Source organism: Rhyacophila brunnea, unplaced genomic scaffold (assembly GCF_057557595.1).
Source record: "Rhyacophila brunnea isolate RB1 unplaced genomic scaffold, BYU_Rbru_1.0 scaffold_44, whole genome shotgun sequence".
NCBI classification, from domain to species: Eukaryota; Metazoa; Arthropoda; class Insecta; order Trichoptera; family Rhyacophilidae; genus Rhyacophila; species Rhyacophila brunnea.
Genome location: NW_028233109.1, coordinates 622,889 through 635,634, shown reverse-complemented (window position 1 = coordinate 635,634; position 12,746 = coordinate 622,889). Strand labels below are relative to the sequence as shown.

Below are 12,746 nucleotides of genomic sequence, written 5' to 3'. Positions count from 1 at the left end.
CAAAGCAAAGTTCATCTATTTTTTATATTATAATATAAAATATTTTTATGATTTCATGATCATCTTAGGGGAATTAGTTTGTTTTGGATTTCGAAAAGACACCATCTTATGTATAATATTCTAACCGATATATATTGAAAAAATTATTACATTTGAATTTCATGGTATTTATAGACTCAATTTTGTAAATTTCTACATTAATATTTATAGCTTGTTACGTTTTAGATGATAATAATGAATTTTATAAAAAAAAATTTTAATTCAATCTATATCATTCGATAATAATACTTTAAACAATTTCGTTTTATATTTTAAGTAATTATAAAAATAATATAAAAAAATTGAAATAAAGTAAGATGCAGAATCAACTGATGTAATATCAATTCGATAAAAAATTATTTATCTTTTATTACTTGATTTTTATAGTTGTAGTTTGATTTATGTTTATTAAATAAAACTACCAATCATTAAATGTTATATTTCTATGTTTCATGCACTATATGGGTTGTATTATACTTTTAAATAAAAATTTATGTTTTATGGAGTTTTTTGATTTTTCATAATTTTTTTTTTACTAAAATGTAATTTCAAGCTTTTTAGTTTGATTTTTATTTTATTTAATTTTATTTCGGCGTTCAATTTTGATTTGGATTCCATTTAAATTTTTTATAACAAACAATATATTTTGTCTTCTATAAATACCTTTACACGCATTTAAGGACATTAAATTTAATCACTAAAATATGAAGCATGAAATAATATCAATATGGTGATTTTTATTGTAAAATAGCAGATTTTTAAGATGTAATTATATCGGGTCAACAAAAAGTTTCTAGAAAAAAAGAATTTACCCATAATGCAATAAAAAGTATAATCTGACATAAGGTTAGACTTGTTTAATGTGGAATAATAGATATCCTAAAATAACATATTATTGGCACTATTTCAACAAATACTATTCTGAGTTGCAGCAAACTTATTCAAATAAACCAAAAGGTATCTAATAATTATTGCGATCGGTCAAAATATATTATTAGTAAACAGAGAAATCTGCGCTTAAAAAAATGTGCTGCAAAATTTTAAATAAAAATAAAGAAAAATTAATAAGAAAATACATAAAATTTTATAAAAAAAAGTACTATAAAACTCTAAATAAAAAACATAGAAAAATTAATAAGAAAGTACATAAAATTTTATAACTTATGACAACTATTTATATGTTTTCTACTGCAACAATCAAAACTTTAAAAAAAATAGAAAAAATACATCTTGTTAGATTCAGCCCTTTTCATGTTTAATTATAGCGTTTGATGTTTGTATTATAATCCAAGTACTATATGAATATACAAAATTTAATAGTGTAAATTATCATTAAAAAATAACCAAAATGATCGACAAAATTTTTATAAAGATGTACAAACTGGATCAACTTTTTAAAAATTAAATCAAAGAAAAATTTTATGCTACTATTCAACTATTTGATAGGTGGTAATACATAGTTTTCTAATTAAGAATATAAAAAGACATCTTAATGTTTCTTTTACATCTTCCTGCGATTTATTCTATAAAAAGCCGTTCGGATCCCAAAGGATATGTGTTTAAATGTCTTTAGAAGTGTGAGAGCTTGGATGTATGATTCTAGTTTGTCAGTGATTTAAATAAAAAAATAAAAAGGATATGAATTTCATTCTAAAATAGAACTAAAAATAGATAATATGATAAAATTAATATATGAAGAAAAATATCCGAAATGATAATCAACTAATATTACGTAAATTATATTATAAGATCTAATCTTTAGGAGCGTGTTTTTTTCGTACAAAAGATAATTATTTATGATATTTACCTTTATTTCAATTTTCTAAAAATAATTTTATTCAAATTTGTTGTGTTTTTTGTACAAAAGATAATTATTTTTGATATTTACCTTTATTTCAATTTTCTAAAAATAATTTTGCTCAAATTTATTGGTGTTTATCGCAAAAAAGATAATTATTTTCGGTATTTACTCGTATTTTAATTTACGAAAAAATATGTCTTTTTATTGGTACCCATTTTCAAAGCATGAATACAGAAGAGAAAGATAGGATAAATCAAGAAATACGAAAATTTATTGAGCTCGACACACACAATGTGTATAAAAACAGAAAAAGCCCACATATTGAAGAAAGAAAAAAGAAAATGAAGTCGAATACTTTTGAGATGCTTCTACAAACGCTCAAAGAGCTCAAATTAATTTTATTAGACGATATTTCAATACAAAAACGAAATGACCAAAAAGAAAGCAAAGTAAGATTTATAAATCCAGAAAATAGTGGTATTAATTATTCATCAATAAATACCAACTTACTTCATTTGATAAAATCTATTATTGAAGAAAGAAAAGAGAAAGAAGACGAGATATTACAAAAGAATATTAAGGTTAAAGACCTCAATCAAGCTATTGAGGAACTAAAAAAGAGTCATATTAAGGAAATTGAATCTATTAATCATATTAAAAATGCCCATAATGAGTTAAAAAGAATTGTTCAAGATCAGAAAGAAGTAATAAAGTCAATCAAAGGGAAATATGTTGATGCAAAGAAAGAGAATGAGTGTTTAAAAACAATAAATAATGAAATCGGATTGGTCAAAGAAAATATTGATTTGAAATGTAAAGAATTGATGGAACAAAATAGAATATATAGTGAATATTTGAAAGAAAAGGATGGTGATGCTGTGAAATCCAAGTCAATTATAATGGACATGGAATCAGAAAATAGAATTTTACACTCTAAAATTGAGGAAATGGCCGGTTTAAAGAAAGAATTAGAAGAGAGGGTTGGATTTCAAGACAAAACTATAAATGTTTTAAATGAAGAGCTTTCCAATGAAATAAGAAATAAGTATAAGGAAGATGTAGATTATTATAAAAAAATGTATGTTCAAGTGTCGAAGCAAAATGAATACTTAAACGAAGAATTAAATAAATTGATAACAGCTGAAAACTACGAAACTGTTAAGAAAGGTGAGAATTTAAAGGATGTCAAGGTTTTACATGAAAAAAATACAAAAAATGAACATAAGAGTGAGTTTAGCTCAAGTAGTTTTAGTATAAACGAAGAATTTGCTAATTTAAAATTAATGAAAAAGGGAAAACGTAAAAAAGAAAGTAAACATAAAGAAAAGGTTAATAAAATTTCAAAAAAACTTGAAGAGGTAGAAAAAGAAAAAATAAATATTAAAAACGATATCAAAAATAGAGAAGAAAAAATTAGAGAATTAGCAGATGAAATAATCCTCTTAAGAAAAGAAGGTTATAAAAATAACGAACAAAATAAAAATGTAAATGATAATTTACTTCAAAAATTAGAAACACTAATGAATGATAATAGAAAGTATCAGAATATGATTTTTGAAATGAAGAAAGACAAAATTAATCCTGATATAACGGAAAAATTTAAAAGTACAAACTTTATAAATCCAGAAAAAAAAAGGAATATTGATCATAACATATTTTCACCCATAAATCTTTTTTACGAAATAGATGAAAATAAAAACGAAATCAAACAAAATATTAATGAAAAATACGAAATTGGCGATGAAAATTTTAAGACTCTTTTAAATGATAATATGGGAAAGATTGAAGAGACAAGATACGAAACAGCAATTGAAAATTCAAATTATGAAGAGGATTTGAACGAAATGCGACAAATCAAGAAAGCTCTGCACGAAAATCGTTTCAAAAGCGAACTATTTTATGATTTTAATGAAGTTAAAGACAGAAAAAATATAGATTCTGAAAAAAATAAACTTAAAGAAGAAAATAATAAAATTGATACACGTTTCGCCTCAAACGAAAATAAAAATTTGTATCATAAACAAAGGAATTATGCCGATACCGAGGAAAATTTGAAAAGGGCCTCTAATAATCGAAGTTCTTTAACCAAGAAAAAATATGAAAAAACAACGGCGAAAGATCAAAATTATATATATGAAGCGCCTCACTACCCAGAAAAAGAAAATTATGATCCGTTGAATAATGAAGCCCCTGAAAAAAACACCGAAGATTCAACAACATCAAGCTTGAAACACATGATCCATAAAACAGAAAAATTGAAAGAGAAGTTTAGTGATTTGGAACTTCAATTAAACCAAATAAAAAATGGAAACGAGACTATACCCCAAAAAATACAAAAACAGGCAAAAGCTTTTAACAAATACTATTTTTCTGACGTTATTGATCTTGAAAATGATCCTGATATATTATAAATAAATTCACATATTATTCAATAGTTATTAATTTATTCGTTACTGATCTTAAAAATAATCCAGATATATTGTAAATAAATTCACACATAATTCAAAAGTTATTAATTCATTCGTTGCATAAAATAATGGATTTCTGAATAAAAATTCAATTTCTTTTCAATATCACATAGATTGTATTAATATCGCCGTCTAAATTCTAGCTTTTTAAACACGAAAAATAAAAAATCATATAGGGTTTTTACGAATACCAAACCTTAAAAGGTGCATCTATTAAATAAGAGCATCGCTCAGAAGGTGTCGATTATGAACGTGAATTATTCCAAGTAATGATATAAATTTTAAGAGTTCGGGTTTTTACTTAAGTGCGATATTAAATTACCGAAATCATTGAAAATGCCTAGATGCGATGAATTCGGCAATAATTTAACTTGCTATGCAAAAAGATGCACTTTATGATCATATATGTTAAAGTTTTGAAACCAATGTTATTTGAATTGGCATCTGAAGTAGTATAAATAATCAAACTTGATTTATTTTACAAGCAAAATATTTCTTAGTGAATGGCGGTCAGAAGGTGCGATCAAAAAATTACATAATGTCATCTCAGCATAAGAATTGTAAATCCAAGAACAATTATACATGGCAGAACATTTAATTATACGAGAAGAACCCAATTTCATATTTTTAGATAGCTTGACAATTGCTTTTTTAAAACTATTTTCTTCTTTATAAAATATAAATTATAGCTTCGTATGAAAGCTAAAATAATCTTAAACGAAATGGAATTCCTTGTTTTGTTACTTATATTTCTTTCCAAGAGTCTCAAACTTCAACTCTTTCACGCAATATTCTTAAATTTACCTTTAAATTAGCTTGCACACAAGAATTTTATTTTCGTAATTTTATAGTTTCATGCTAAGAAATTACAAAACAAGCCTTATAAACATCCAATATCCCTTCAATTTACCTTAATAATCTGGATTATATTTTTGTAATAGTATAGTTTATTGCTAAAAAATTAAAAAGCAAGCCTTTAAAATATGTAGTTAATTTTAAATTTGCCTTGAAATTAACTTACACACCTAGATTATATTTTTGTGATTTTATAGGTTTATGCTAAGAAATTACAAAACAAGCCTTTAGAATATATCGTTAATCTTAAATTTGCCTTGAAATTAACTTACAAACCTGGATTATATTTTTGAGATTTTATAGGTTTATGCTATAAAACCAATTAACCAGCCTTTAAAATATGTAATCAAATACACGCGAAGACCAGATATTCCTGTTATATAGAAGAACTTTAGACGGTTTGGATATTAATATAATGAAACAATCAGCACAATTATTAAAATTTTAATTTCATCTATTCTAATCACTCAACATCCATAAAAATAAGTAGAAAACTAGAAGTGTCATTTTTTTGCTCAAGACGAACCAAAAAAATATTATTATTTCTAAAGACATTATCTTATATTTTCATAGCTTAAGTTTGTATAATAGGCTATTTAAATTACAAAAGCTTGCTAGGATCATAGAAGCTAAATATTCATTGGTTATATAATTTGAATCTGGTAAAAAATCTTGAATAGAATTTTTTTTTTGTGTTTAGTGTCCATAAACCCTATTCGCTATAAGTAAAAATGGGCACGAAACTGAGAAAAGCAAATAAAAAGTATGAGCAATCTTGATCATCTGATTTGGCACAAGGAAATAATAATCAGATAGAGGCCGTTTATGTCTATTGCTTGTGTATCATACGATTAAAATATAATTAAAATTTATATGCTTTTGCTGAAAGTGCTTAAATACAAACTTCGAACTAAAAACAAGGGTTTTTCTTACAAAATAAGGTATTTATTTTTATTTTCGCGTGCTGTCAATAAAACAACGCATTTTTGCGTTAAAGCACAAATTCAACCGCATGATGGACTTTATCGAATATACGAAAGCCTACTGACCGAAAGTTGACAGATCTTATGATCATCACAAATGATTCCAATGAATATTTTTGTGGACCCGATATATTGTACACAAAGATGAGACGATAGTTAAATACAGTTCAAATATCCATAAAAGATGTTTTCTCACAAACAGTATAAATTCATAATTTATAGTAGAATGCAATGGCTCTATTTAGATCACTTTTCGCTAGAGCGAAACAATAGAAAAAATATATATATACTTTAATTTTATTTATCTATACAAGGATTTAAAATATTTACTAGTTTCCATGAATAAACTTAATAATTACTTATATTTAGGTAAATGGCTAAAAATAATATTAATTTGTCATATAAATAGTTTTATTGACAGATCAGTTGATGAGAATACACAAGACATTGAGTTATTCTTTAATGACTAAATGAATGAATAAATTTATATAAGGAAATAGATATCAAGCTGTGTGGTATATTTTCATGATGGTTTTATTAGAAGTGGAATGAATCAATTTCTGTGTAATTTTTTTTTCTTTTATGTGATTAAGGATTTCTACTTTTTATTTTTTTATTCTCGATCTAAAATATAGGTTCAGAAAATGCGAGACTCATTGTAAAATTTTTGTGTTTAATACCAATCAATCATTTTGCTTTTATGTGTGTTTTAGTGTTTGTCTAGTCATTAAATCTGTCTTGTAAAATAGCTAAAGTTTTATAAAAAAACCGTAAAAATTGATAATTTCGCATATATCAATTTATTATGTTGTATAAAATGTCAATATCCGAGGATTTATTTTTTATATCTATCCTGGTAATTTAGTTTATTAATATTTAAACGACCACAAATAAATAAAAATACCCTAAAAAAAAACCTTTACGCTATTGTAAAAATAATTATATTAAATAAACTATCTGGAATTTTTAAAATAAAATGTGCTTTAAAATTGAGCTAAAATGATAAGATAATACAGATTCATAGTAGATCGTTTCTAGTTTTTTTTGACATTCAATTGTCTAAATATTTAATTTATGTGCAAATTATTGATAACATTCCATGCATCAGTCGAAAAGTCTTTAAATAAGATGCAAAAAAAAGCAAGCACAAATAAAAAGCTTAAATAGAGACTTAAATAATATAAATTCAAGAAAGGTTCATATATTTACCTATTAAGACTTTAAAATAGCTTTAAAGGGACATTACACAATTTGTATAAATTCTTTATAGACCAATTTGTATCCACAAAAATTTTTTTTTTACGTGATAAGCTTAACATCTTGAAAAACCGAAAAAACTTTTAGGTTCGTGCTATATCTATATAAAAAATATACGAACTTATATAAAAACTTAGTAACTAGAGTTATCGGTGTATTAGAACAAGAAAGCACAATCGGTTATTAATAAAATATGCATAGAAATATTTTTTTTAATAACCAAATTGTGCGAGCATCACCTATAATACTGCTCTTCTCGAGAAAAAGTTTTTCAAAATATATATAAAAATAAAAAACCATTGAAAGTGCTTAAAAAACTAAAAATATTGAACATGTCAAAGTTAATATATGCAACATTATCAAACTCTGTAATCAAATCCTCAAGGTATGATGGAATGTTTCACCCGACTACGTTAATAAAGACGGCCATGTAGGTGGCGGTTTTTTCTGCTTTTCATCAAACTCTAGGGAGCCTAGAGCCTGGAAGGTAAAGACGTTAATTGCAAGTACTGTTATTTTTATTGCATTCAAATATAAATAAAAGCATATCAATCAGTTGAATAAATGTTTTTGACCAGTTTTCATCATACTATAAAGTGCAAAACACGTTAAAAGTCCATATAGATTCCTAAATATATAAATGCTTGAATATTTATTCTATCATAAAATCATTGTATAGATTGCAGATTCTTAAACATTATTATAAAGCGCGTTTTTTGTTATTATAGACAGCATGTGAATAATATTGTTCGTTGATAAATTTGATGCCTAACTTTAGTTTAAGATTGTGATTAAAAATTTTGTAAATGCTTAAATTTTATATATTTTTTACTAGGAAATTTTTAACATAAGTTTCTCTGATATGATCAATAAAAATGTTATGTGTCATAATAAAAATATAGATTTCTATTTAAGTTAATTAATATTATATTTTTTTTATTTTGTTGCAGAAATATACAGTCTATAATTTTTGCGTGTTTTTTAGATGATGCATACAATATAAAAGATTCATACAATATAAACGATTCATACAAATGTAATAGATGTTTTTCGAATTTAATATAATAGATTTCTGGAACTGTGGTTTTTAATAAAATTCAAAATCATATAATTTTTTTTTATAAGATCAAATCTTTAATTTACCATATATTCTTTTTATGTTTTTACGAATGACTGGTCTATTATATTTTCTTAAATCAGTTTTAAATTTAAACCTATAGTTATAAAAATCTGTAATTAATACCGCCTAGCTAAAATATACAGAAAACATTTTGAGGTCGTATCACAATAAAAGAAAGCTTTCAGCTTATAAATTACACTTAATTTTGGCGCTGAAATAATTTGGCTCTATTCCCGAACACAAGTGCAGGCAATAAAAGCTAGTAGTGATATGATGGGAATGTTTCCTTGTAACGATGACACAACTTACATGTTTATATTTTAAACTGATAATAGTTTTTGTATAATTAAAAGTCTAATCAAGTCCTAAATTCGTTTAATCGTCTATAATGAATGTTGAATTACCAGGCATTTTATATCCCTCAACAGATACTTGCATTATTATATTAAGTTTTACAGCCTAGATATAAGAACAAGATAAAAACTTTCTATTCGACCACACATTCCATAAAACAGTCTGCAATTCTGATATATCTAAAAACTTTGAATAGGGGCGAAATTTATATTTTTGAATCTTTCTGCACTAACATAGATCGTACCAATCTAAATTTTCTTTTAATACAGGATACATAACTTAGCTTTAATGTTTTATAATAACTTTGTATCATTTTATGAATTAAACAGATGATTATTTTCAGTAATTTGGTAAAAATAAATGGCACAAGGGTATAAAAACCCATCATATATTTTTACTTGCAGAAGAAGATGTATATTGTATCGAAAATCCTGTATATAAATTTAAGAGGCCTAAGTATTATTGTTTCACGAAATAATAAAATTATAATCAAAAAATTAAGATAATATAATAATCTATAAAATAATATGATTTTTGTTTTCAAATAATTTATATGTATTTGATGAATATTGCGCTAAAAAATTCATCAAAGATATATTTATTTTAGAAATAAAATTCTAAGCTTTAATTTTCTTGAAGAAGTTTGATCTCATGTTTATCTAAACTCGAATAGCAAAAAAAAGTCTAGAATGAAAGAAATGAACTGTCTAGAGTTTTATATTAAAATCTTCTTTTTTTTTACGATTTAGATGGTTAATTTTTAGATTCTGGTGTTATTGAACAAGAATATAATGTTCTTGATTTTTAATTAGTCTATTATATAATCTTTTTTGTAATCTTATACGATGCACACATAATTTTAAATGGTCAAAAAATATATCTAAATCATGTTTGTACAAATTTAATGTATATTATTTCTTTTTTTATAGCAACCAATGCATGTAGCAAAGATTTTTAACAAAAACCCAAAATACAATGCTTTTAATTATGTGAGATATACAGTTTTAGAACCATTTTAGACGATAGATATGTCCACAGAGCTGCATTTTATTCTAACCTGAAGTCTAATCCATAATTATTGTATTTGGGTTTTATATCCACTGATTGTCATCAAAGAAGGTAGGGTTACTATTTAACACAAATTAGTAGAGCACTGATGATTTAAAAGTAAAAATTACGAGATATGAGCTTTTAAAAAATTATGTTTACTGTAAAATCATTATTTATGTTTTAATTCCACGATACTGCATAAATTTATCTATAAATCTCCTAATGATTAATCTTGCTTTAAAATTTATTTGCGAAAAATAAATATATCCCCTCTTTGTAGTTTAGAAAGATTTCAAGATTATTTTTCACATATATATAAAGATTAGAATCAGATCTTATTTTTTTATTATCGATATTATTAAATAGCATAATATGTATCTATAAAAGTTGATTAATTATTTTTTATTCATGGGTTAAGTTTCTTTTTATCAATTCCATCTATTGAGACGTAGTCAGCCATTGAGAATATTATACAACTTTTAATTACATCTTTTGAAACATTTTTATGCTTTATATTGCTTTTTTATATGTAAAATTTATGTTACTAATAGATTACAAATACATGAAATTTTAATTTACTGGTCATGATTGGGGCCAGATAAATCCTAATATCGTTTAAATTTAAAAAAGACTTTAAAACCCTGAAAATGTGCAGAACAGATTTTAAAACAGAAATAATAAGAAAGAAGTAAATATGAAGATTTATTAATTAATTTAAGATAATAAATATTAGCTGGCCAAAAAAATGTGAAGTTTGCAATATAAATCTAAAATATGTTAAAAAAAGTTATTAACAATTATATATTTAAGATATTCTAAATATACCTAAGATAATTATTTAATTAATAAACGATATTTTAGCAAGATAAAAATAGATTTAATGGTTTTTCAAGGGAGTGTATCAATGTTTTTCAACCAATTCCTTGAAATTTAGTTTAATATCGCGCTAAAATATATTAAAAGTATAAATAAAACCTGTAGAAGTTTAACGATAAAACATTTGGATCATCGATTATATGATTAGATAGGAATTAAAAACCACCAACTAAACTATAAACAAAAAATAGCACACAAAAATCATTATTAAGCCGCCGTACTAAGATTTAAAAGATTTTAATTTAAATAATTTCTTTATATAATAACTTAAAGGCTTCAGTCATATAAAAAATTCCTCTTTTGAAATTTCATTTTATAATTAAGCGCTATAAATTGGGTTTATTTCATCATAAATTAAAATATTATATATTTTTTTTTGTCCATATATTGTTTTGACTAATTTTCGGAATATCCAGAATAATTTGTGACATTGCTGGTATGTTAAACGAAGATATCAAATTTCTTTCTGCTCTCCGCTCTGATCCCTTTGTTTTATATTTGATTTGGTTGAGAATTTCGGCATGAAAATTTTGAGAAAAATTAATTGCAACATATTTTTTATATTCTGAAAACCGATTCATTTTAATTTTATAATACTTGTAATAATAATTTCCTGGTTAAAATAATTAAGTAATCTTTACACTATAAACATAATAATATCTATGGGCAAAAATTTTTTTCGTTATATTTTTTTTTCATTTTTCCAAAAATAATATGGCGTTATCACCATTTTAAACGAAGTGAAAAAATTATTTAAGTTTAAATTTATAGTAATATCGAAAAAAAGGTTTTTATTATTAAAAATATCTAGGGTGGTTAAAAAGTGTATACTCTGATTCTGGTACTTTAGTAGACACCATAAATCCAATAACAAGATGAAGAATACCAAAAGCATAGATTTCCGTTTTATTTATAAGACAATGCTAAAAAAATTAACGATATAAACGAATATTCTAGCTTTCCTGTGAGGTTATTAAAATTTAAAGACCTACAGCATCACACAAAAAAATTAACCTTTAAATATCCAGAAAATATTTTTTTTAAACTTTTTTTAAAATTTAATCACAATTGAAATCCCATTGGAGTGTATATCGGAATAATTGTCACTTCGATTTGCTATAATTGATAATTTACATTTAAGAATGTTACAACATGATAGAAACAATGATAGGAAATCAATAGTAATCAAAATAAATTATTTATCACGATGTATATAAACACCCATGCAATTTAAGTAAAATATGATTAAAAACATCTAATAAATAATAATAGTCGTTAAAAGTTTATATTATATAACTCTCGCGTGGACAATTGCCATCGTAATAATAGAAGATCAGGATGTAAGGTAGTCAAGCAGGAACAAACCGTTAAAGAATTTTTCAAAAGGGCATCACCAGGAGTCGAACCTGGAGCCACGCGCACCCGAAGCACGAATCATACCATTAGACCATGATGCCATCAATAAATTTTTTAATGTATATTAAAATAAATTGTGCGCCCAAAAGTAAGAACATTATAAATATGATTAAATACAGAATGAAAATATGCGTAATACATATCAGTGGATAAACACATATGTAAATAATACGTACTATAAATTAATGATGGAGTAATTCATATATGCTTTTATAATCAAAACAAATCAATACAAAGGTATTAGAATTCCAAAGTATTTTTTATTTATGGGCTAATTTACAGTCGCAATTTTAGTTTTTGTTCACAGACACAGCTTGATTGATTCTCTGTACGCACAGTGTATTTATACTTTCGGCTATTTTCTTAAATATCCCAACTTCTTTCGAGACCTATTAATTCAAGGGTTTTTCTCAATCCCAAGGTTTGAGTATATGCCTCAACCTGGTTCGTGACATCTAGTTCCTTCAGGCACCTTTTATGATATCGTGTCACCACACCGTCCGATGTCATAACATATGGGATAATTA

General features: G+C 24.7%; 1 non-coding gene across 1 annotated transcript; it reads right to left on the bottom strand.

Moving 5' to 3' along the window:
- Window positions 1–12,188: 12,188 nt before the first annotated feature.
- TRNAP-CGG (transfer RNA proline (anticodon CGG)) lies at window positions 12,189–12,260 on the bottom strand. The gene has a single exon. It is a non-coding gene; the product is annotated as a tRNA-Pro (tRNA).
- Between the last annotated feature and the right edge of the window lie 486 nt (window positions 12,261–12,746).